Source organism: Myotis yumanensis, unplaced genomic scaffold (assembly GCF_028538775.1).
Source record: "Myotis yumanensis isolate MYYU_CA2020_CCGP unplaced genomic scaffold, mMyoYum1.0.hap1 SCAF_6, whole genome shotgun sequence".
In the NCBI taxonomy this organism is placed as follows: Eukaryota; Metazoa; Chordata; class Mammalia; order Chiroptera; family Vespertilionidae; genus Myotis; species Myotis yumanensis.
Genome location: NW_027223757.1, coordinates 91,912,783 through 91,937,893, shown reverse-complemented (window position 1 = coordinate 91,937,893; position 25,111 = coordinate 91,912,783). Strand labels below are relative to the sequence as shown.

The following is a 25,111-nucleotide window of genomic DNA, read 5'->3' as shown; positions in this document are numbered from 1 at the left end:
ACATGATACTGTTTTGGTGGCAGAATAGGTAGAGAGACCCAAGGTTGAAGCCCACTTCTGCCTTTTATCTGCTGTGTGGCCTTGGGCAAGTCACTTAACCTCTCTGAACTTCAATTTGCTCATCAGAAATATAGGGAGAGCATGATAGAGCTTACTTCAGGTATTGTGAGGATCAGATGAGATAATCCATATAGCTGGCTAGGTACAGAGCCTAATGCAGTAAGCACTTATAAATGGTAACAGTTAATATTCTTGCTCTTCTTCAAGGTCATGCTATATTTCTCTGAACGCATCACCCACGCGTTAGTGTCTCTGGAAGCCACATCACACGAGTAACTTTTATCATCAACTGAAACCCAAGTCCGCTTTCCACCCCCAAAGCTGCCGGCACGCTTCCCCCACCGGCAGCCACTCATAGCTTTGCTTTGTTCTCCGGCTCCGAGCGTGAGGCCTGCGGCCCTCGGATTATATTTCACCCTATCAGAGGCGGCCTGTCCTGCTGCCCCATCAGGACTGTCTTTGGGATCTGAGCTGGAGACCAGGGGAAGACGAGAACCATGTGAAAATCACAAAGGCGCAACCACGTGAGCGCCAGCTGTCTCCTCTTTCTCTCTCCATCCAGGGTCCGTGAAAGCCCGCCTGCTGCAGCGAGGTGACCCCTCAAGCCTGACCGGCCGTGTTGACGTTCCTCGGGCAATTGTGTGCAGAGGACCCTGTGCCCCTTTTGAAGTTCAGCAGAGGGAAGCGTAATCTAAGTGAGCTGGAACGCGTTTGGATAAAGCCGCTTGCAGGCCAGGGGGCTCCTTTCGCCAAAGCCATTAGCACGGGCAGCTGAGCTGGGTGAGCGTCCCGTCTGGATCCTGCAGGCCTTCCGCTGGCCTTTGATCACAGGACGTTTGTGCTCAAAGGGACAGCTCCACCTGACTCTCTCCTGAGGCCCAGAGAGGGGAAGGGGTTTGCCTGGGTCACACAGCTGGTGAGAGGCAGACTAGAGCTGGGACCTTGTCTGTACTGGCCAGACCCCCTGCAGGCTGTGCAAAGCGGGGGGTGGTCAGTGAGGGAAAGGGGAGCAGAGAGGACAACGCAAATGTGGAAGAATGATGCCCTGTCCCAGGAGGACCCTGTGTCTGCACCAGCTGGCTGGCGGAGGAGGGAGGACCCGCAGCACAGCCCGGCCATGCCTGCAGCCTCTCTGAGCAGGTGGCTCCATGGGCCTCGCAGCCCAGGGGACACTCGTTGGGCGAACTGACCTGCTCAAGGCCTCACAGTGCAGGCGGTGCTTCTGTGGATGCATTTTGCCCTGAAAAATGGCGTCGAGATCCCCTGGTTAATGAATAGGGTGACACCAGAATCAAACTCATGAGTGGTGTGAGGGTTAAATAACTGCTATCCCCACCCTCCCTTTCCTGGGACAGAGAAAGGCTGTTCTGGCAAAGTGTGTGCTCCTAGCTGGGCCTCTTGTCCAGACATCCAAGCCCACTGATCAGCGGGCAGTACCTGGACATGGTGGACTGATGGGTGCCCCCACGGTGGGGCGGTCAAGAGGGGTCCTGAGGTGCCAGCTGGTCCTCTGGTTCTGCAGATGCCCTGAGCTCCTGAGGAAGGAGCCATCTGTCCTGAAGGGGCCCTTGTTCTCTGGAGGGGGTCTTGGGAGTGGGGGGCTGGGGAGGCGCTCCCAGAACAAGACAGAGGGTGATTCCCACCTCCAGCCCCCTCCCCAGGCACGTGGGCTGGAAGACAGAGCCTGGTCTTTCTTTCCAGCCATGGGACCTCGGTGTGCTGTTCAGGCAGTAAGTGCATTGCTCTTCCTAGCCATGACCTGCTCAGACCACGGGGACCATGAGCTGGCATTCCGAGAAAGCCCAGGGCCTGCTGGAGGCCTCAGGGGACCTGTTCTATGGACCGGTGATGGCGAACCTATGAGGTGACACGCAAACTCATTTTTTTGGTTGATTTTTCTTTGTTAAATGGCATTTAAATATATAAAATAAATATCAAAAATATAAGTCTTTGTTTTACTATGGTTGCAAATATCAAAAAATTTCTATATGTGACACGGCACCAGAGTTAAGTTAGGGTTTTTCAAAATGCTGACACGCTGAGCTCAAAAGGTTCGTCATCACTGCTATAGACGATCCCCAAACACAGTGTCTTGTTATATGTTCTAGATTCAACTTCTTCTTAGCTTCCTCTTAGAATCTTAGCTCTTCTTTTAAATATATTTTTATTGATTTCAGAAAGTAAGGAAGAGGGAGAGAGAGCTAGAAACATCAATGATGAGAGAGAATCATTGATCAACTGCTTCCTGCACGCCCCCCACTGAGGATCGAGCCTGCAACCCAGGCATGTGCCCTGACCAGAATTGAACCATGACCTCCTGGTTCATAGGTCGAGGCTCAACCTATGCACTTTCTGGCCGGGCTAGAGTCTTAGCTCTTTGAGGACCACGAGGTGAGTGAGGCTGGACCTGAGGTGCGAGGGGAGGAGAGACGTGTTGGGGTGGACGTAGGAGCAGGGCGCCCAGGGACAGGTCATCCCAAGGGCACTGGCATGCTTGGAGCCTCACGGTTGCTGGTCTCTCCATCAGAGGAGCAGCACGGCCCCTTGCTGGCTGTGCAATGTGGACAAGTCACTCAGCCTCTCTGAGCCTCGGCCTCCCCTTCTGGAAGCACAGGGATCCTCAGCCCTCTCCTGTGGAGTGACTCAGAGAATTACGAGAGAGCAGTGTGCACAGTGCCGAGAACTCAGAAGGGGCTCCTATGAGGCAGCTTTAGTCACTCGTTCCTCTGTTTATGGCATAAACATGTTCTCCTTGCTTCTTGTTTCAGACCCTGCAGTCAGGAAAGGAGGTGATAAACTCATTAATTAGGAGAGCGTTTGGCTGCTGAAATCACAAAGGCTCAACCACGGGAGGCTCCCTTTTCTTTCTCACCTCGAGGGTCCATGTGACAAAGGCCAAAATGGTGGTGTCTCCAAATAGAAGGGTAATTCCCTCTGATACAGCAGTTTAAGTGCATGCAGCAGTGCCAGGCGCCCAGGCTCCTCCGAAGCTGCTCTGCCACCTGGCGCTGTGTCCACATTCCAGCCCGTGGGAAGGAAAGAGAAGAAGTAGCAGGACGTGCCCCCCTTGCAGTGGTTCTCAACCTTCTGGCCCTTTAAATACAGTTCCTCATGTTGTGACCCAACCATAAAATTATTTTTGTTGCTACTTCATAACTGTAATGTTGCTACTGTGATGAATCGTAATGTAAATATCTGATATGCAGGATGGTCTTAGGCGACCCCTGTGAAAGGGTCGTTTGACCGCCAAAGGGGTCACGACCCACAGGTTGAGAACCACTGCTTTAAGGGAACCTGGGAGTTGCCCACACGGACACACCTGCGTGTTTGAAGTCACGTGCCTCGGGCCAGAACTTCGTTACGTGGCCACGTCTAGCTGCAAGGGAGGCTGGGGAAGGTCGTCTCTGGCTCACTAGTCCTCAACCAGGGGAGATCTCGCCCCCACTCCCAGGGGACACTGACAATGTCTAGAGCCATTTTTGGGTACAACCGGGAGGGTGGTGATGGGTGGAGGCCAGGGATGCTGCCGAATGTCTCACAGTGCACAGGACAGCCCTCCACAAGGAAGACTTATCCAGCCCCAAACGTTTAACAGCCTCAGTGGAGAAACCCTGCTCTAACTGGGCAGCCAGAACTTGGGGTTCTATTACAAATGAAGGCGGAGAGAAATGACACAGGGACAACCAGCATATGTTGCTACAGTCACAGACACTGAGGGCTACATGATTGAAGAGGATTAAATGATATCTTTTCCCAGGGGCATCTCTCTCCAGCAGGGATCAAAGCTTTAAGTCAATGGGCTTCGAGGACTATCAGGAATGAGCCCACAAGACAGGGAGGATTTGTGGCTGGGCAGTCTTGAAATCTCACCCCCTGGGTGGCCCATGCAGAGCCCTGCCACCGGGGAGGCCGGAACCCACAAGCCTCCCAGAGAGCCGGGCCCCACAGGTGGGTTCACAGCTCACCCTGCAGCAATTCAACCTCCAGGCTTCCCTTGAGCTGAATGGGGACCTTTTGAAACCCATTTCGGTTGGTTCTGTTTTCCAAGGGGGTGAAAACTGGGCTGACCAAGAAGAGAGCTAGGGGGACCTTCATTTCCAGGGAAGATTCTGCAGTAAAATGTTCAGGATGTTCACCCGACACTCAACCACCTGTCTCAAACCCTAGCATGAGAACATACCTACAGCGAGAGTGAGGGTTTGGACATATTGCAAGGAGCTATTCCACTGCTGCCCTGTTTGGCTGCACTTTGTCCATATCAGTGGTTTACTGAGCACCTACATTCCAGAAACCATCCCCAACACTTCAGAGGTAAGACCTCCTTCAATCTCTCCCTCAAATCCTGAAAAGGCTGCTGTCGTCCCCATTGCACAAGGAGTCTGAGAGGTGACCTTGCCCGGGGCCACACAACTAGTAAGACGCAGAGAGACCTGTTTTGACCTTGGGAATGTCTGGCTCCAAAGTTTAAGCTCTTTCCCCAATCACCTCTCCATCTGCCAGGAAGGCCCAAAGGGGACCTGACCTACTGGTACATGCCTGCACCTCCAAGGAAGGAGGTCCCTCCATCTGAGTTACTTGTTCCATTGTGTCACCCATAAACAAACCTCAGTCTGCGGGTAAATGCCACAGAGAATGGTGTCATCCGTTCTCTCATTTCCAGCTGGGAAAACAGGAGCACAGAGTGGTCAAGGGACTTGTTCAAAGCCACACAGCAGGCCAGAAAGTCTCCAGAGCCTTGTCTCCTTCTGCTCTCACAAACAAACAAACAGCCATGGCGCGGCAGCCCCGGCCACCCTGCAGGCTTTGCCAGGAAAGCCGAGCTGTTCATCAGGGCAAGAGGTCCGGGAAGCCGGCGGGATTCATCCCGTGGGACGCCTGGGGCTGCGCAGAGGAAGCCAGCAGGGGAAAGGGTTGTTTCTGCCCACACGAAGAAAACAGCAATGACTCAAAGACACACGTGCTCCCAATCCATTGAGCAGAACGGGCCCAATTTTAGATAGATGCTCTTTTGAGCCTTCACCACACCCAGTGCCACAAGCCTGCGTTTGTCAACAGGAAGCCCATCCCAGGGATGCGTATTCTGCTCCCTCCCTCGGCTGCCAGGGGTGGACTGCTGGGGGTCGGTGGAATCAGAAGAAGGGGCCAGGTAGGCCACCGACCGATGGAGCCAAGCCCAGGGAGCGACCTTCGGGCCTCTGAGGCAGGCAGTTGTGTGCAGCAGCCAGGACCTCAGATTTTCCCAGGCCAGGTCGACCACGAAGGGGCCTGAAATAGCTCTGAGGCGCTGTGCCCACGGGGCAGGGAGGGCAGCGGCCAGGGCGGGGGGCGGCGAATGAGCACAGCACCACTTTGTTGGGGCGGCCCGGAGCTCTGGCCGCACGGGCTGGTCCACCTGCCGGCGACAGCTGGGAAGAGATGGGGGCCATGGCTGGGCTCAGCAGAAAGACAAAGCCGCTTGTGAGGCTATGAAAACCGGTTCCGTGAACCTGAAACTCATTGTAAGGAAAACAATCGGGCAGTCCAAGCGGAGAGGCATTCTGCAAAATAACAGCCTGGACCCCAAAATGTCCACACTGCCACCACAGGATTGTTCCTAAAGCCCCCAAGTGGGACGAACCCGATGTCCATTAACTGACGAGTGGGTAGACAAGATGCGGCATATCCATACGATGGAATATTATTTAGCCATAAAAAGAAATGAGGTTTCCATACATGCTGCATGCAACATGGATGACTCATGGAAACACTATGCTAAGTGAACGAAGCCAGGCACGAAGGGCCACAGATTGTGTGACTCCATTGTATGAAGTGCCCAGAACAGGCAAAGCCATCGAGACAGAAAACAGTTTAGTGGCTGCTATGGGCTGAGGAGCGGGAAATGGGGAGCGACTGCTAACGAGCACCGGGTTTCTGTTTGGGTTGATGAAAATTTTCTGGAGTTAGAAAGTAGTGACAGTTGCACAATTCGGTGATTATACTGAAGCACCACTGGCATTTACACTTTAAAAGGGTGAATTTTATGGTATGTAAATTATAGTTCAATAAAACGTTTTTAAAACATTATAACTAATACAATGTATGGTCCTTCATTGGACTCCATATTGAAAACAACGGTTTGGAGACAGGCACATTTGGAAAGAAACTGTATTAGGGATAATATTGTGTCAATGTCAAATCTCCCGAGTTGACAAGGGCGAGGAGGTCATAGCAGGAACTGTCCCAGCTCTTGGTAGAGACCTGCTGAAATATTTCGGGGGAGTGGCAAATGCCTGCCATGACCTCTCTAATGGTTCCACATTTACAAAAACAACAAGGTTAAATTGCTTGCCCAGGTCGCATGACTAAGAAGAGGCAAGCTAAGAAATGAGAAATGGTCTAGTGTGGGCTCTAGACACAGGTCTGCACGGTGGGGGAGGCGGTGGGGAGTGGGCTTTGGGGCCTTTGCTGGCAGCGGTGGGTTTGAAGGGCGTCAAAGGGCCGGACCTGGGAGGAGGAGCCTGTACTGTGCGGAGCCGAAAGGACTGGATTCGTTGGTCCTTGACTTTTCTCTGTTTAAAGATTGAAAGCTTGGAGCCCCGGCAATGAAGCTTCGGCATCCACGATGTCTATTTTGTCTTGTTTGTCTTGTTAATATGTGTTTATTGATTTCAGAGAGAGGAAGGGGAAGGGAGAGGCAGATGGAAACATAAATGAAGAGAATCTTTGATCGGCTGCGCCCTACAGGGGATGGAGCCCGCAACCCGGGCATGTGCCCTGACTGGGAATTGAACTGTGACCTCCTGGTTCATGGGTCAATGCTCAACCACTGAGCCACACCTGCCGAGCCACGATGTTTTTTTGACATGGCCATTAATAATGAACCGGCTGGGAGAGTTGTTTGAGTTATTTTCTGATGTGTGCCATTGTCAGTACAAGTGGAAGGGGACAGGAAACCAATCAACTCAGAAGCCACTGCCTCATGGGCTGTCAGAGTTCATGGTTCAGAGTGGAGACTTCAGCGAAGGAAGTGGGTGAGGAGGAGACTCTATTTATGGAGGATTTTTTTTTTGAAGTTGAGAGTTTTGTTGTTAAACACAACAAAGAATTTCTCTGGTCCACAGCCAACAGAGGAAAGGGTACAAATGGGTCACAGTTCTTCATAACAAGAAAACCAACTCCTCATGGTGTTGTCTCTGGGCACGTGGTTTCCGGTCAAGACGTTGGGAGGGAGGTAGCAAACCAGAAAACAACGCAACCAGCAAACCATGTGCTGAGGCATGGACACTGTTGTGGAGGGTGGTCCCCAAATCTAAAGCTAAGAAAGGAGAAAAGAAAAGGCATAAATCCTCCTCCCCCTCATCAGTGACTCAGATAGCTCAAGCGGTTCTCAACCTTCTTCCAATTCTTCTGATTCTGAAGGTACTTCTGAAGAGAAATGAAAGAGAAAGAAGAAAGAAAGAAAGAAAGAAAGAAAGAAAGAAAGAAAGAAAGAAAGAAAGAAAGAAAGAAAGAAAGAAAAAAAGAAGGAAGGAAGGAAGGAAGGAAGGAAGGAAGGAAGGAAGGAAGGAAGGAAGGAAGGAAGAAAGAAAGGAAGAAAGAAGGAAAGAAAGAACGAGCCCTAGCTGGTTTGGCTCAGTGGATAGAGTGTCGGCCTGTGGACTGAGGGGTCCCAGGTTCAATTCCAGTCCAGGGCACATGCTTGGGTTGCAGGCTCGATCCCCAGTAGGGGGCGTGAAGGAGGCAGCCGATCAATGATTCTCTCTCATCATTGTTTCTATCTCTCCCTCTCCCTTCCTCTCTGAAATCAATAAAAATATATTTAAAACATAAAAATAAAAAATAATGCCTTAAATTAAAAAAAAAGAAAGACAGAAAGAAAAAAGAAACACAAGAATTCTGAAAACACAAGAAAGAAAAGAAGAAGCGAAAGAAAAGCAAGAGCAGTGCATCTAGTGAAAGGGAAGCTAAGAACCTTTTTAGTTCGTTTTGTTGTTCTTGCTCATCCTCACCCGAGGATATTTTTCCATTGATTTTTAAAGAGAAAGTGGAAGAGAGGGAGGAGAGGCAGAGAGAGAGAAGCATCGCTGTGAGAGAAACATATCGTTTGGTTGCCTCCCACATGCACCCCAACCAGGGCCAGGGATCGAGCCTGCGACTGAGGTGTGTGCTCTTGACCAGAATCGAACCCAGGACCCCTCAGTCTGCGGGCCGATGCTCTATCCACTGAGCCTAACCGGCTAGGACAAGGCTGAGGATCTTGACGCACAACCCCAGTCTTTTGTCCGTCCAGAAGGGACCCCCAGACCTGAAAACAGATTTCTAATGAGAAAACGCCCTCCTAAAGCTGGTGAAAAGGAACGGAAAAGCAGAGACAGAGCAGCCACCCAACTCCCAGCCTGCTTCATGCCAGGGGCGACGTTCAGTACTGGGTCTGCAGGAAAATTCAAGGAGAGGACCAAGGTGCTACCCAACTCCATCCAGCTCCAGCTCAAGGGATTTCTTGAAACATAGTGAGACTCCTCCACATTGGAGCCCAGAGATGCAAAGAGCTCAAAGAATGAGAGAGTATCACGTGGTGAAAGATGGGTAAAGGGGATAAGAGTGAGTTAAATGAAATTAAAAAAAACCCAAAGAAGCCCAGTGAGAGCAAAAGAGAAAAATAACTGATCACAGGGTCTGAGAGTTCAAACAGGAAAAGTAAAAAAGAAAATAAAAAAAAATAAAGACCATAAATCTCACAGCAAAGAGAGAGACATCAGAAGAAATTCAGGAGGACAAAAAAGGTAAGTATAATGAAAACAAGGTGAAGAAAAGGGGCAAAACTAAAAGTAGGAGTAAAAGCAGAGAGAAGTTAAAGAGTAAGGAGAGATACGAAGCATGATGGGCGTGAAGAAAAGAGGACGAGGTCAGGGGTAAAGGAAAGGTCCTGCGACTGCTAAGGGAAAGGAAGTGCTGATTCTCAAGGGGAAGGCCGGGAAAGGAGTGGAAGTCTAGACCCGCATGTCACACTCGCGTCCAGACGGTTAGAGGCAAAAGCAATGAGCATGAGCGTAATAACAGTAAGAAAAAGGAGAGCCGCGTGGTCTCGGAACAGAGAACGTGCTGCAGCTAAAGGCAGACCCAGCTACAACAACAGAGCAAGGAACACAGCAGACGTGGGGACAGGAGCAGACGGTGTGCTGGCAGCAGATGCCAGGAGTGCCATAGACACAGAGCAGGAGAGCAGGACAAGGTGGGCACAGAGCAGGAGAGCAGGACAAGGGGGAGGTCACGGAGCCCAGGGAGGAGAGCAACACCAGGTGGGTCTGGAAGTAAAGGGAGGAAGAGAAGGAGAAGAGACTCGCGCAGCTCAGAGAGAGAAGGAAGTCAAGGCAGAAACAAAGAGAAATATAGAAACCAAGAAAGTAAGAGTTCCCACAGAAGATTCTGAGGGTGAGAAGAGAATGTGCTCTAAAAATCCTGATCATAATAGTTCAAATAATAACAGGGATAAAAAGGCTGATGGAGATCAAAGTCCATTCTCAAAAAAAAACCAAGTAGTCAGGACACTGAATTAAAGTTCCCCACATTGAAAAATAAGGAGGATGATGAGAACAGATCCTCAGCTGAAAAAAGAAAACCAAAAATCCAAGGCTCGGGAAAACGGCCGGGTACGTGATGAAGATAAGAAACGCGATCAGGAATCCAGCCCTGGAACAGAGGAGGCAAAAGTGGACCAGTGCGTGTATAAGTGTCTGATCTCCATCTGTCTCCAGTTTTAAGTTTCGGAGACTTGTTGAGGAATCTCCTTTATGTTGTTTTCCTCTTTTCATTGTTTTTGGGTTGTTTTATGCTTGTCCTTTTTTTTTTTTAAACGTGGACTTTATTGAGTTGATCTTTTGATAATCTGCAATCTGGATAATTTGTACTATTAAAGTTTTCGTAAACTTGAAAAGAGAAAAACAAATAATACAAACCAACAGAAAAAGAACATGGGCTCTAGAGCCAGACTGCCCAGGCAAACGTGCAGCTCTGGCCCCTACCAGCTGTGTGACCTTGGGCAAGTTACTTAACCTCTCTGTGCCCATTCTTCTCATTTTAAAGTGGGGATGATGATGGTGATAGTGTGTTCCTCCTAGTGTTATGCAAGCTAACACACATGAAGCCCTTAGTGCTCTGAACCTGTTTGAGAGAGAAAATCGGAAACCAGGTCTCATCTCTAGCAGAGACCAGACCTTTAGGCTGCCTCCTCCTGGAGAGGCGGTGGGATCTCACTGCACACCAGGATCGAGAGAACGTCTTTGAAAACTACCAGAGGGTGCAGGAACTGATGGGTGAATAGGCCCGAGACAGGGAAGGCAAGCCACAAGGGGCCTGACCTCAGAAAGCAAGTCCAGGGGCATAAGGAGGGAGTCGGGAGTGGGGAAAGCCAGTGGAGAGATGCCACCTGAGTCAGGGCTGACGACAGGGGATGCCATAAATTGACAGAGAGGGAACCTGAGGGCTCCATTCAGAAGAGTCGTGGGTTCAATTCCTGGCCATGGGCACATACCTCGGTTGCAGGTTCATCCCTGGCCCCTTTCTGGGCATATGCAGGACGCAACCAATTGATGCATCTCTCTCACATCAATGTTTCTCTCTCCTCTCTCTCTCTTTCTTTCTCTCTCCCTCCTTTTCCTCCCTTCCCCTCTCTCTAAGAAATAAATGGAAAAATATAAAATGTGAGGTTCTATTGCTAATGAAAAAAAGGGGGATGGCTATGACCAGCCCCTGCCCCAGTCTCCAAAGGCAAAAGACAGGACCAAAATCAAAAGATGTGCTCTGACCTCTGTGAGCCCTTGACCTGGAGTGACTCTCAGCATCTCCCTGAGCCTCAGTCCCAGAGGGCTGTGGAGGGCCAAGTGGCATGACGCTGTGGAAGGACTTCATAGACCATAAAGCACCATTCCCATGTAAGGGCTGCGCTGGGCTCTGCCACCGATGCTGAGAGGGGCAGCTGCTTGCTGCGGGGAAAGGCAGAAGAGCCTGAGGAAGGGGGAGGCAGCATTGGCTGGACACATAGAAGGAGGACGGAGATGCCACTGCCACTGGGCTGTGCATGAGAAGCTGCAAGCAGGAGCCGTTCCCCAGGGCCACATGCCCCAGGTCACGTAAAACCCAGGGTCTGGCAAAGGTCCCGCTTCAGCCCTCAGGGCCCCAGACAGGCAGGCAAACAAACCTGACACCTGGGGGAGGCCCAAACCCCCAGGGGAGAGGGGAGGCCTCCGGGAGCAGAAACCAAGTTCTGGGGCCCACAGGCCAAAATAACTGGCCGATTGAGTCAATAGGCCAACACATTGGTCCAGCCAGTGGGGGAGAAACCAGAACCAGCCAGATCTATTATTTAGCAGTTTGTCATCAAGCAAATATATAAACTATCCCCTCCCCCCACCCCAACTGCAGGGTTGTTTGGTGTTAGGAGTCACCTTGGGTCACCCAGGGCCAAGGCCAGTGTTTCAGATCAGCTCTCCCAGTGTCCAAGGAGGGGGAAGGGACAGCCTCTTTTCTGGGCCCCGTCCTTGCAAGCAGCTCCCCCAGGGGGCGGTGGGACCTCAGGGGTGCACTTGAGGAAGTTTTCTGACACAGTCCACCCACAGGGCTTTCTGATGGCCTACTGTGCGCCTGCCACCCCAGAGGCCTGACCGTGGGGGTCAGGGCCTTTCCTTGGTGCTGGGGGGTGCCCCCTTCCCCTCCAGGTCCAGGACAGGGTGCGCTTTGGAAAGCTGACTATTCAGGTTCAAAAACTAATTGCTTACAGCTCCTGGGGGAGTGGGGCAGCACAAATCACAGCAGTGCAGAGAGCTATAAAGCCGGCTCCCTGCCCTCTGGCTTGGCACAGAGTAAGCGTGTGAGTCAGGTTTCGGTAGCTTTACTTTCTAGTTCACCATCCCCTTCACTCAAGACTAACACCAGGACCTTAGAGAAAAGTCTTGTTCAAGGAAACATACACAGTATACAGAAAAGAGCACACGGTACGTGCGAAGCAGCTCGGAGAATTTCCCCCAAGTGTCACCCAGACAACAGCATCTAAATCAAGAAATAGAGCTTTGGCGCCCCGAAAGCCCCCCTGGGGGCCCCTGCCAGTAATTACTCCCCAAGGGTAGCCCTCCTGACCTCCTGCGCTGTAGCTTCACTTTCCTGTTGTGGAGCTTTGCACAATGGGATCATACAGGCCCTTCTCTTTCGAGTCTGGCTGATTTCACTATAAGTTGTGTCTGTGCGATTCACCCAGATTGTAGAGTGGTTGTCATTTATTCTCACAACAGCAGAGCATTCCATGTGCGAATGACCACACTTCGTTCTGCTGCAGAGGGACACTTGGATTTGGGCTGTTTCAGTTGGGAGCTGTCACAAAAGTGCTGCTAAAAACAGAGCTTTCTTTTCACAACCAGGACCCACGCCCTGTGTGTGTGTGTGGGGGGGGGGGGGGGGGGGGGATGTATAATATAAAATTTGCCATTTTAACCATTTTGAAGAGTATAAATTTAGTAGCATTAGTCACACTGTTGTACAACCATCACCACTACTTCCAAATGTTTTCATCATCCCAAACACAAAATGTTACCTGTTAGGCACTAACTCTCCGTTTTCCCGCCCCGAGCCCTGGGAACCTCTATTCTGTGCTCTGTGTCTATGACTGCGCCTGTTCTAGGTGCCTCGCACAACGGGAGTCACACAATGTCTGTCCTTTGTGACCGGCTTCTGCAGCTCAGCCTTGTGTCTCCAAGGCTCACCCAGAACCAGAACCAGAACTGCATTCTTCTGATGGCCGAATAGTATTCCACTGTGGGGTGGACCTCACCTTGCTGACCCGCTCATCTGTCGATGGACACCCGGTTGCTTCCACGTTTGGGCTGTTGTGGCCAACGCTGCTATGAGCATGCGTGTGCGCGGATCTTTTCCTGGGGACCTGCTGTGTGTGCAGGACTGAGGTAGGGACTCACCACCCGTTAGCAGGCTGCGTTAGAATAAAATGAAAGGATTATCCCCAGGCTACAGATGTGGAAACTGAGGCTCAGAAAATCAAGAAACTTTCCCAGGATTAAGGGGCTGATCTAAGTGGCTGAGGCCATGGCTCTAGTCCAGACCTTTGACCCCAAGTCCAGTGTTCTTCCCACCCCTCCTACCCCCACCCCCTGCATCTCCCTGGCCACGGAGGGAGTTGGAAGAGTTTGGTTTGCAGCCCGGTTCTTGCTTCAGCTCAGGTAGGAAATCGTTCCCTTGGAGCCACTAAACCTGGCCTGTGCTTTCCGGAAGCCTTTTCCTCTCCTTGGCAAACAGCCTGGGGCAAGGGAACAAGAGAAGCTTCTTGGCCCCTTGGACTCAACCCTCAAGCTTCATGCTCTGGGTTTTGTTTTAGCTACACTTTCTGTCACACCTCTGCCCTCCTGCCACCAGCCTCCTGCGTGGCCCAGGGCTCAGGCCACATCTAAGACCTAATTAGATTTTTATTCAAGGGACCAGGAGAGGACCACCTCACTCAACATGACCTTGTTCTGCGCCCCGCCAGGTAAATGTTGGTGGAAGACGCCAACTGTGTGTTGGGCTGCATGTAGTTTGTTCTGGGAAGTGATCAAATGCACCCCATGAGTCCCTGTCCTGGGGGCAGCCCTGTCTGACTGCAGGAGTGTGTTGAGGGGGATTAAGTGGGGGGGGGGGGGGCGCGGGGAGACAGAGGCCGGCGAGAAACCAGGATCAAGCCCATCAGGTGGGACTCTGGTGGGACAGACTGTGGCCGAGGGCTCTGGAGGGAGGTGGGAGACACCAGAGGGGACATCCTGGCCAGGGCCTGTTGAAGGCCTTGTTGCTTGAGTGCCTCCAGCATGCTAGGCCCAGGGAGGGGGAGCCACAAACACAGGCTCCCTGGCCTGAGCCACTCTTGGTCCTAAAGTAAGGCAGCCCTAAGCACTTGCCTCTGGGCTGAATTGGGGCATCAGGCCTCTTGCTGACTCCTTCCCAGGGAGCTCTGGAGAGCAGCACTGGGGTGCATAGCTTGGGCCCCCCACCCCGACCCCAGGCCTTGCTGACCAGGTGCCCTGCCAGCCTTCTTCCCGCCAACAATGGGCCTTTCAGCAGCCTCCGCCCTCATGGAAAATCCCCGGAGTCTCCTTCCCCGGAGGGGAGGGTGAGGGATGCCAAGACCCTAGGAGGTGAAGCTGCCACACCCACAGGCGCCGGGACCAGCCCGCTGCCCTGCCCTGGGTCCCCAGCGCAGTGCTGCTCAGGGGACCGGCTGCCTCCACCCGAGCTCTGTCCGTTTGAGAACTAATTTAAACAATTTTAAATTTAAGCATATACCCACTCATTTATCCCTGTTGCATAAGTGCAGACGCTTGGTCAGGGGCACCTCCCTTTTTCTCCGCTGTTCTTTGGTCCCCACGCCAGCATCGTCCCCACTGCCAGGAAACCATATGGAGGACCTAAAATGAGCGCCTCTATATTTTTATCCATGTTCATATACACATATGCAAACGTGTCTTCTGCATTTGCATATACACAAATGCATAAAAATGGAATCTCGTCGGACATATTTTTCTGCATCATAGGAACTACTGTGGTTGTATAGTGAGTGGTCTTTTTAAAAAATATTATCTACACGCAATGAAGTTCACCTTCGTTCATTTATTAAACCACCCCTTCTGACAGGCATCACTGCATTTCCGTTTTTTGCTGCTGTGAGCTACGGTGCTAACATCCTTGTGACAGGCCCACATGAGCCCAGAAGTCGGATTGCTGGGAGGAGGTGTCCCTGGGTTCAGCTTTAGGAGATATCGCTGTTGCAAAAGGCCTACCTGCCGCCTCACAGCTGCCACCTGAGTGAGGACACCCTTCCCTCACCCCCAGCACCATGCTCAGTGCCTGTGAGCTGGGTCCTCGCGAGCCGGGGCCAGCTCAGGTGGCTCGCTGTCACTCTAACTTGTACTTCCCGGACCCCTTCATGAACTTGAGCATATTTTCATCTGCTTGGCGGCCACTTGGCTTCGCTTTTCCCGGGACTGCATCCTGCTGGTACAGATTGATTTACTTCAGGCACAGAAATTCCCATTTGCCCAGGATGGGGTGCAAGGGTGAGTGGAACGGTCTAGTTCAGCCATGGGCAAACTACGGCCCACGGGCCGGATCCGGCCCGTTTGAAATGAATAAAACTAAAAAAAAAAAAAGACCGTACCCTTTTATGTAATGATGTTTACTTTGAATTTATATTAGTTCACACAAACACTCCATCCATGCTTTTGTTCCGGCCCTCCGGTCCAGCTTAAGAACCCATTGTGGCCCTTGAGTCAAAAAGTTTGCCCACCCCTGGTCTAGTTAGTAGAACATTCCCTCATTTCTCACACCCAATTGTGAGTTTTCAAAAGATGAGACCATAAGCAGTTGCATGTAACAAATATGACAGGCGTGTGAGGAATGGAAAGTGAGTGGGCTTTGGGGTCACTTACTAGCTATGTGCTATTGGGTAAGTCACCAACCCCTCTGAGCCTCAGTTTGCTCATCTGTGAAACAGGAATAATAAATGACTTGCTGCCCACTTCTGTGTGGCTGTTGAAAAGCTTGTCAGTTACTTATGTAAAGAACCTGGGATACTGTAGGCGGTCACCGAGTGGTAGTCAGTTGTGATGAGTTGGCTCAGGCTTTCCTCTGGTGCTTACATAGGTCTTTCAGAGGCGGGGAGACGGGGGTGAGGTGGGGAGCCCAACTGCCCACAGCATTGCAGGGGGCTGGCTGGGACATTGTTTAAGGGCCCTCTGACCAGATTCACGTGCACCAGGGTTTCCCACTTGGGGCTGGATAACTCTTTGGTGTAGGAGGCTGTCCTGTGCTTTGCAGAATGTTGAGCAGCATCCCTGGCCTCTACCCACTAATTTCAATAGCACAGCCCACTCCTCTGGTCATAACAATAAAGTGTTCCCGGACCTGAACAAATGTCCCCTGAGGGGCAACGTTGCCCCTCCACTGATCTATGTCCCCTGGGAGAAACTTCCCGAGGGTTCACATAGTGAGGGGAGCCGCCTCTCCCATGCCCGCTCCCTCGCCACAGGTCGTCCCCCACCTTCGGGGTCTAATTGTCAGCCAGGTCTGAGCAGGGGGTGCAGCGTGGGGAGGAGAAGGCGCGGGTGTCTTCCCTATGGATGCCCTTGGAATGCTCAGCCTGGGCACAGGAGGGAATGGGCATGCTGTGGGAATAGGCTCTCTGCAGCTGCCCACAGTGGGAGCTGGGCTGTGTGCCTTCAAAGATCCACAGACTGGATTGGACCACCAAGATGGCGGCATAGGTAAACACCAGAGACTGCTGCCGCAAACAACCACTTCAAAAATACAACTAAAAGACGGAAGGGACATCACCCAGAACCACAGGAAGGCTGGCTGAGGAGAGACTCTTCAACTAGAAGGAAAGACAACAGCATTCCGAGGCTCAGAGGAGGCACAGTGTGGAAAATTTAAAGGTACCGAGGTGCGCGCGCAAAGCTGGCTGGTGGCTGAGGGCGCGGTTGTTGTTTTCAATCAGGAGGGAGTCTCAGACTCTGAGCTCCAGATCCGGGCGAGTCTCTAGGGACTCAGACTCAGATGGGAGAAGCGGGATTGTCTAGCATCAGTTGGAATCTGAGGGCAGCTTTCTCTCTGAGGTTTTCAGCGGTTGCCGGGGTTCTGAGAAGCAGAGCCTCTGGGAACAGGACTGAGAGCAGCCATAACTGCTCCCTCTGCCCGCCCTGCTGATCCCCTGCGACCCGCCCCTCCCAAGCCCTGGGCAGAGCCATTTGCCGGATCGCCTCAGGAAAAGGCTAGATTAGCACCTCCCCAGAGGACAGAAGTTTTCCCACAGCTGATTCTCACAGCCAGTCGGCCTGATGGTCAAATCCCTCTAGTATTAACTACAACAATCAAGGCTTAACTAGAACAAGACTGCGCACAAAAACCACAAGGGGGTGCACCAAGAAAGCATAAAAAATGCCGAGACAAAAAAACATGACAGAAATGGAGGATATAGAGCTAAAAAACGCAATTTTGAGGGCTTGCAATAAACTTGAGGAGAGCCTCACGAAAACTAATGAGACCCTCGATGCTATGATAAAGAAACAACTAGAAATTAAGCATACACAGACTGAAATAAAGAATATTATACCCAACAGCAGACCAGAGGAGCGCAAGAATCAAGCCAAAGATTTGAAATGTGAAGAAGCAAAAAACACCCAACTGGAAAAGCAAAATGAAAAAAGAATCCGAAAATACGAAGATAGTGTAAGGAGCCTCTGGGACAGCTACAAGCGCACTAATATCAGAATTATAGAGGTGCCAGAAGATGAGAGACAGCAAGATATTGAAAACCTATTTGAAGAAATAATGGCAGAAAACTTCCCCCACCTGGTGAAAGAAATGGACTTACAGGTCCAAGAAGCACAGAGAACCCCAAACAAAAGGAATCCAAAGAGGACCACACCAAGACACATCATAATTAAAATGCCAAGGAGCAAAAGACAAAGAGAGAATCTTAAAAGCAGCAAGAGAAAGAGACTCAATTACCTACAAGGGAATACCCATACGACTGTCAGCTGATTTCTCAACAGAAACTTTGCAGGCCAGAAGGGAATGGCAAGAAATATTCAAAGTGATGAATACCAAGAACCTACAACCAAGAGTACTTTATCCAGCAAAGCTATCATTCAGAATTGAAGGTCAGATAAAGAGCTTCACAGATAAGGAAAAACTAAAGGACTTCATCACCACCAAACCAGTATTATACGAAATGCTGAAAGGTATCCTTTAAGAAGAGGAAGAAGAAAAAGGTAAAGATACAAATTGTGAACAACAAACATGCATCTATCAACAAGTGAATCTAAGAATCAAGTGAATAAATAATCTGATGTACAGAATGAACTGGTGATTATAATGAATCAGGGACATAGAAAGGGAATGGACTGACTATTCTTGAGGGGGAAAGGGGAATGGGAGATGGGGGAAGAGACTGGACAAAAATCGTGCACCTATGGATGAGGACAGTGGGTGCAATGGGTGGGGAGTGAGGGCCGAGGGTGGGGCGGGAACTGGGAGGAGAGGAGTTATGGCGGGGGGGGGGGGGGCGGGGGGGAGGAACAAATGTGATCTGAACAATAAAGATTTAGTTAAAAAAAAAAAAAAAAAAAGACCCACACACTGACCGGAGGCGATGGAGCCCAGACGAGGTCGCAGAGTGACAATGGACAAGCGCTGGTCTGTGCTTCTCTCTTGCAAGCTGTGTATGTGACCCAGGCTGGGCGACCAGAGAACCTGGGCACCGGCCTTCCCTTCGCATGTGTTCCTCGCCCGTTTCGGGCAGGATGTTTCGTCCTCACTGCACACTCTGCCCCCCACCCCGGCCTCAGTGCCTCACCTTTGGTCCTGACTCAGTTCGAGTCCACGCGCACCTCTGGAGCTGCGGGGCACGTCCCAGTGCCCGTCTTCCCTTCTTCACGCGGGCACAGCGGGGGCAGCGCCCTGCCAGAAGCACTCCATCTCCAGGGCTGGCTTGCAGCTTGGTGTAGCCGTGGGACTGTTTTGGTTCATGAGGGACAACCAGAGGGTGATGGGTGGCTTGTAGGTAGCCTCCTTAAAAGGGGGGCGGAAAGATATACCCTCTCTGTCCTCTGTCCTTCATTCTCTCTTTCAGGGAGTCAGATGTAATGCCTGGAACCTCAGCAGCTATTTGGGGCCACGAGGAGCATTTGAGGATGACAGAGCAGAAAGACAGAAGGACCCTGGGGACTGCGAGCTGCTGTGCAGCCCTGGGGCTGGGGATTCACGGGAGAGAAGAGACCCTGCGAGTTTAAGCCACTGTGATTGGGCTTTTATTCGAAGTCAATTCCTAACTGAGGCGAGCGGCCCCTCCCACGTCCATGCATCTGTCCTTACCCTTCTCCACCCTCCCTGCCTCAGGCTGAGCACCTGGGAACTGACAATGATTCGTATTTCTCCAGCCAGGCAGGCAGCCACCACGGCCTGTCCATTTCTGCACGGAGCTCCTCCTTCCTGCCTGTCCCTTCCTCTTCATCATTCTCAGCAGGGCTCAGCGGGGGGCTTGGTGCCAAGGGCAGGACTCGGAGACTTTGGAACTAGAGGCCGAGATGCCCACCTGGGCCAGGAGACCCCGCTGGAGGCCCGGGGAGGGATAACTGTGCTCTGAGTTAGGGCTCTTGTTTGTCCTGCGCACCCAGCTAGCGCAGTGCCTGACACAGCAGCGCTCACACGCAACGGGGGATGAACTAATTCGTTAGCTTGACACACAGCCATGGACGCGTGTGTTTGCCATTCATGTGCTTACACATCACCTTTCATTACGGAGACACCAGGTTACAAAGAAAACCCTCAAGCATTTGCTGTTGACTTGAGCTGTGTCACTTGTAAGAAGGACAAAATATGTATGCGGTCAGCTCGAAAGCCAGGCCTCCTACTAGAAATAAACTCCCCCTTGTCGAAGTCACACAGGAAAACTGAAGGGAGGTGGGGAGACGGTGGCAGGAAAATGCCTGAGATCTTACACAGCTTGTGCAAACAGGGTGACGGGCTGGGCCCTCCGGGCGTCCAGGAATTAATAGCCCTGCCCAGGCTCTGGGGCTCCAGACACAGAGCTATTTAAAGCCAAGAAATGTCATTTCCACCCACAGAGGCTACCCCAATTGCGTTATCTGGATGCTCTTCAGCCCCGCTGTTCTGGCAGCTTCCCTGGCCTGACCTCCGGGTGGCGGGACCGCGGGGCTCCCGGCCAACCTGGCGTCACTGCTCCGAGGGAGGGCACTGACCCAGGAGCCTCCTGCTACCCGCCCAGGCCCAGGACAGGCTGAGGGGACACCCAGGCCCCAGTTCACCCCTCAGAAAGGGCACCGGAAGCTCGGGGGCTGCTGCCCACACAGAGAAGCCAGCCAGGCCCCCGGGTGGGCCTAGGGCCAGGCTGGGAGGTGGGGTCTGTCCTGCTCTGTGACCTCAGGCCATTTGCTTCCCTCTCCAGGCCCCGGTTCCTCACCTGGACTGGGAGATGAGAGAATGTTCCTCTCCTTGCCCTGTTCTGGGGGAGGCCACGGGAGATCAGAGAGGGGAGTCTTTCGACGCTTTAGAAAGAAAAGCGCCATCGAAATCCAGGCATTACCTGCAGCCCCCTCTCCCTCCCCTCCATCGAGGTAATCCAGGAGCACTTCCTCCGGAGGCGGGAGAGGCGGAGGCAGGAGGCCCATGTTTGAAGTGTCCCTGCTTCAGCCCCTGAGGGAGCCGCAGGCCCCAGCTCCTGGGGGCCCAGGCTCAGGCTCTCGCCCCGGCACAGCACCGGCACCGAAGGCCAGACCTTGCCCACATCCTGTCTGCCCTGATCCCCTGTACCTGCTCTGGCTGATGTTCCCGCGCTCAGGGAGGAGGGGACTCGGAAGCCTGGAGAAGGTGCCAAGGCGTCTGCCCTGCGGGTGTCTGATGCCCAGCGATGCCGCGCGGCTTCCTGAGGCCGAGGCCTGCCAGGGGAGCCGGGGTGCTGAATGGGCTTCTAAGGAAGGTGTAATGAGATGCTGGGGGCACTCCAGCCTGAAGTCTCCCCGCAGTCAATGCTCATTTTGTCCATCGCCACCACTCAGGGGCAAAGGGAGCTAGAAAAGGCTTTTTATTTTTATTTTAAGGAAACAGCAGGCCCGTCTCTCCCATGGCCTCTTCTCTTGTCAAATCTTGGCACTGGCCTAAAAGGCAAGGATGGTTTCCCTCATTTCATTTTTTTAATTGAAATATTCTCAACACATAAAAGGTATGTATGTACCAGTCAGAATAGCTTAGCTTCTGCTGCAGGAACAAACAACCCTGATAGCTCAATGTCTTAACACACTGTGCTTCGGCCACTGGCTGCTTGCTACGTCCACCACATGTCCTTCAGGGGTGAGTGAGCAAGGGCTCGCTGAATCGCTCCGGGACCTCGGCTGACAGAACAGCCACCATCTCAAATGCTGTCAGAAAAACCCAGGAGTCTCAGAAAGGCGATCTAATGCTCTAGCTCACAGCTCATTGGCCAGAACTAGTCACAGGGCCCCTCTTAACCACAGGGAACAGGGAAGCACAATCCTGCTCCGCATTTGGAAGGGGGAGGAGCCGCAAACGTGTGCTGAACAACAGTGATGACGTCCACAGAATAAAGAATTACATCACAAACACCAGGTACCTCCCCCCACCTGGTAAGTGAGCACCACGACCCCAATACTGGTGAGCCCTCGTGTCCCTGACTCAAGTACATCTCTCTGCCCCCCACCCCCCGTGACTCTCCTCCTGAACTCGGTGTCCATTGCTCTCTCTTTTACTCTATGGATAGAAATACGCGACACGTCAATAGTATCTGCCCTTTGCAGAGGCGTGACCTGGGCCCTAGGCTCCAATCATGCTGTCCTGAGGCCTAATATGCAGGATTAACAATATGTAGCATTATTTTGCATTTATTTAAAGACCATGTGAGTGGTATCATGCTGTAGACATCCATCTGCAACTTTGTGTTTGATCGCCTACGTGTCTGAGACCCCCACGTGGATGAGTGAAGCTGAGGTAGATGGTGTGGCGCACGCAGTCCACTGTGTGACTGCCCCGTGTCCATGCGGAGGGGAGCACAGGTGACCTGCAGCCTTTTGTAATTGCAGGCAGCACTGCCACGAACATTCTTGCCCACATGCAAGAGCCAGGTTCTCCAGAGTAAAGACAGGAGGGCATCTTCCGCTTGACAAGATATTGTCAAATAGCTCTCCCAGAATGGCCCGACCAAGTCACACCCCATCAGCCCTCCGTAGCCTACAGCCTGTGTCCCCATCAACACCTGGTCCGTCTGGTGAGTGTGGGACCTCTGCATGGTTTTCATGAAATGGAAAACGCATCCATCACCCATACATGTTTATCGGACACCTTCCCTGCCCTAGCGAGCTTGCACTCTGGTAGACCAGATAGATGCACTCACTCAGGAGTCATTAGAACAGACTGCAAAGCACAAAGAGGCAAAGGCCACCCCGTCCTGCCCTGCAGGCAGTCACCGAGTTCTGTTTGTGAAGGACACACTCACGAGCTCAGGGTAAGACGAAGACGCCAGGCACTGGGGCAGAAGGAAGGGCCTCGCCTCCAAGGGGGCCAGACACCTGAGTCATAACTCAGGCAAGATGGTTAACGCCTTGGCCCAGGGGCAGTAGCCCGTCAGGAGCGGGGCGGCACCTGGAACAGGGCGGCTGGGAAGCTCATGGGACTCAGTCACGGTCTGGTGAGTTGACCGTGGGTAACAGTGCCCCCGCATTTAGGGCTTCGGGCTGGAGCCTCCAACTCTCCAGGTGAGTGAGTGGCAAGGCTGGGCAGAGCTTGTGTTAGGAACCAGTCGTCATAGCAGTCCTAGTGATGGCGGTGGCCATGGCACCTGAAAGCCACCTTGCAGGAGAGGCGGGGTGAGGAGTCAGGTGTGTCTCCCGGATGTGGGCCTGAGCCCCTGGGCAGAAGGACCAGCTTGCAGGCCAGGCCAGACCGTGCACTTTTATTTCAGCAGCGTTGTTTGAGGAGCCACGTCAAGCCGGAAGTTGGCATACACGCTAAGATGGCTCTCGGCTATCGCTCTAGGTACAGCCTAACTCAGCAAATCACCACAAATGCACGTGAACCCAGGCACGAGCAAGATGTGACACTTAGACTCTGTAAGGGATGTGAAAGCCTTAAAAAATAAAATAAACGCCTTCATCAAAGTATAAAGCACATACAATACAACACAAGCATTTTAAGTATACAGGCAGATGCGTTTCAATTAACGCATACATGGTATATGTACCACCACGGTCAAGATGCAGACCGCTGGTCAGAGGGCTGGAAGGCCCCTGTCGTTTTCCTCAAGAAGTTCTTCATTTGCTACAAGACACACAAACTCAAGAAAAGCGGCGAACTATGCAAGGCAGCAAAGCATGAGTCTCAGTAACTGCCTGGGCTATGGGGCTTGGAAAGTGCCTGGTCCTAATGCAAATGTGCCGGAGGCTGGAGGCTGGAGGCTGGAGGCTGGAGGCTGGCTGGCACCGGCACCACGGAGGTCAGGAGAGGCCGGCCAGGCGCCACAAGATCTGCTCGTCCCAAAATATCTCCGCGGCCTGAAATGGCACGGTGAGTCACCCCTCTGGTTTAAAGCACTTCGCATTCTCTCTGGCGTACCTGCGTAAAAGTGCCCACGGAGGACTAAAAGACAGCCAGGCCTCCGCTAAGGGTCAGTGGGTGTCAGATGTGCCTGTAGCACCTGGGGAGCAGGGCTGCTCCCTGACAGCAGGGAGAGGAGGAGAGTGGGCCCCTTCCTCCAGGACATCCCCCAAATCGCCTGGAGGCAAGCCCCTCCTGAAAGGTTAGACATCCATCTTGACCCAGAAAGAGGAAAATTGTGTCAGGACAATGTGTTCAGCAGGGTTAGGGGAGAGGCTCTGCACGGGGGTGAGGGACGGGGTGGGGGTGACACCTGAAGCCTGTGGTCATCGGGGCCTTGCGGCACCAGAAGTTAGGACAAAAGGTGTTTCCCCCGGAAAAACAAAGACTTCAGCCCCCTCGGCATGTCTCAGGGGTTGAGCGTCCACCTATGAACCAGGAGGTCACGGTTGGATTCAATTCCCAGTCAAGGCACAAGCCTGATTTCGGGCTCAATCACCAGTGTAGGGCGTGCAGGAGACAGCTGATCAATGATTCTCTCTCATCTCTCTCATTGATGTTTCTATCTCTCTTTCCCTCTTCCTTCCTCTCTGAAATCAATAAAAATATTTCTTAAAGGAAAGAAAAGAAAAGGAAGGAAAAGACTTCAGATATCCACAGGGCGGCTGTGGCAGGACGGGGAGGGCTCTATGTGACCCAGCTGGGAGTGGTGAGAAGCCAGAAGGTGGAGGGGATTCGCTCAGTCTGAGAAAGAACTTCCTGTGGTCAGAACCCTCAGGAGAGGGAGCAGGTTGCCCCGGAAGCAGTGAGATTCCCACCACTGGAGGCATGGAAGTTGAAGCTGGACACCTTGTAGCAGGAATTCAGCCCCTAAGGGCCTCATTGGATTAGGTAGGTCTCTTCCATCACTGAGATTCTGTAATTTGGTTCACGGCCAGCAAACAATATTAACTGCACATTTGCTTTGTGGGAGGCATGGTGGGGAGGAACCAGAGGACAAAAGCCGTGGCCTCTGCGCTCGCCGCTGGGAGCCGGCGCAGAGGCAGGTGAGCTTGGAGTCACAGAGGGCACAGGAACACACACTTTCGGAGTTTAGAAACCGGAGACCCTGCCAAGGGCTGGAGTCCAGGGAGCAAGGAGGGGAGATGGCAGCTGCACAGGCCCGACTGGCGGAGGGTGCGGAGGGCACAGAGGGCAAGGCCAGGAGGCAGGAATGGCGAGTGCGGGGCTGATGGAGGAAGCCACATGAAGGAATCAAAGGGAAGCAGAGAAGGAGCTGAGGAGGCTGAGAGAAGAGGGAGGAAGCAGCCGGAAGGCCCAGGGGAGGCGCAAGTCCCAGCAGAGAAGAGGCATGTGGCCTGGGCCCAGGGTGCCCGTGGGCACAGAGGGTGTGTTGGGGGCAGATGGCTCCCACCTCATGGTGCGCAGACCGCCAGGCGCAGTGTCTCTTATCCCTTTTGCTCGCCCCACATGGCCTCTGTCCCCCTCAGGGCGCTGAGCGCTAGAGAAAGACGGGAAAACCCACAAAAATCTCCCAAATAGGACAAACATGTGGTGCAGACAAAGGCCGCGCTGGGTGGGATGAGGTTTCAGCTGCTCCCTGATGGGGCGGACCCGTCAGAGAGGCTTGTGGCCACCAAAATGCGTCATCTCCTGCTCTCAGCGGGCTCATTGTCTCAGCTACCCCCAAAGAGCCCACGCTGGGGGTTCCCACAGTGAGGGATTTGGGGGTCAGTCCCTGGCCCCCAGGGCACCCACATGGCCCTGCCCACTCCCCAGCGGGGGGTTCCGGGGCTCCTCAGGGAACCGAAGCCCCCTCTCCTTGGGGCATTGGGGGCGCGTGTCCAGAGCACCCTGGCCTGGGCAGCCCCTCAGAGCCCGTGAGAGCAGGGGCATTCCAAATGGAAAAGCCAGCTGC

General features: G+C 52.7%; 1 pseudogene; it reads left to right on the top strand.

Moving 5' to 3' along the window:
* Positions 1-1,839: 1,839 nt before the first annotated feature.
* Positions 1,840-8,978, top strand: LOC139012944 (peptidyl-prolyl cis-trans isomerase G-like; annotated as a pseudogene).
* Positions 8,979-25,111: the final 16,133 nt, after the last annotated feature.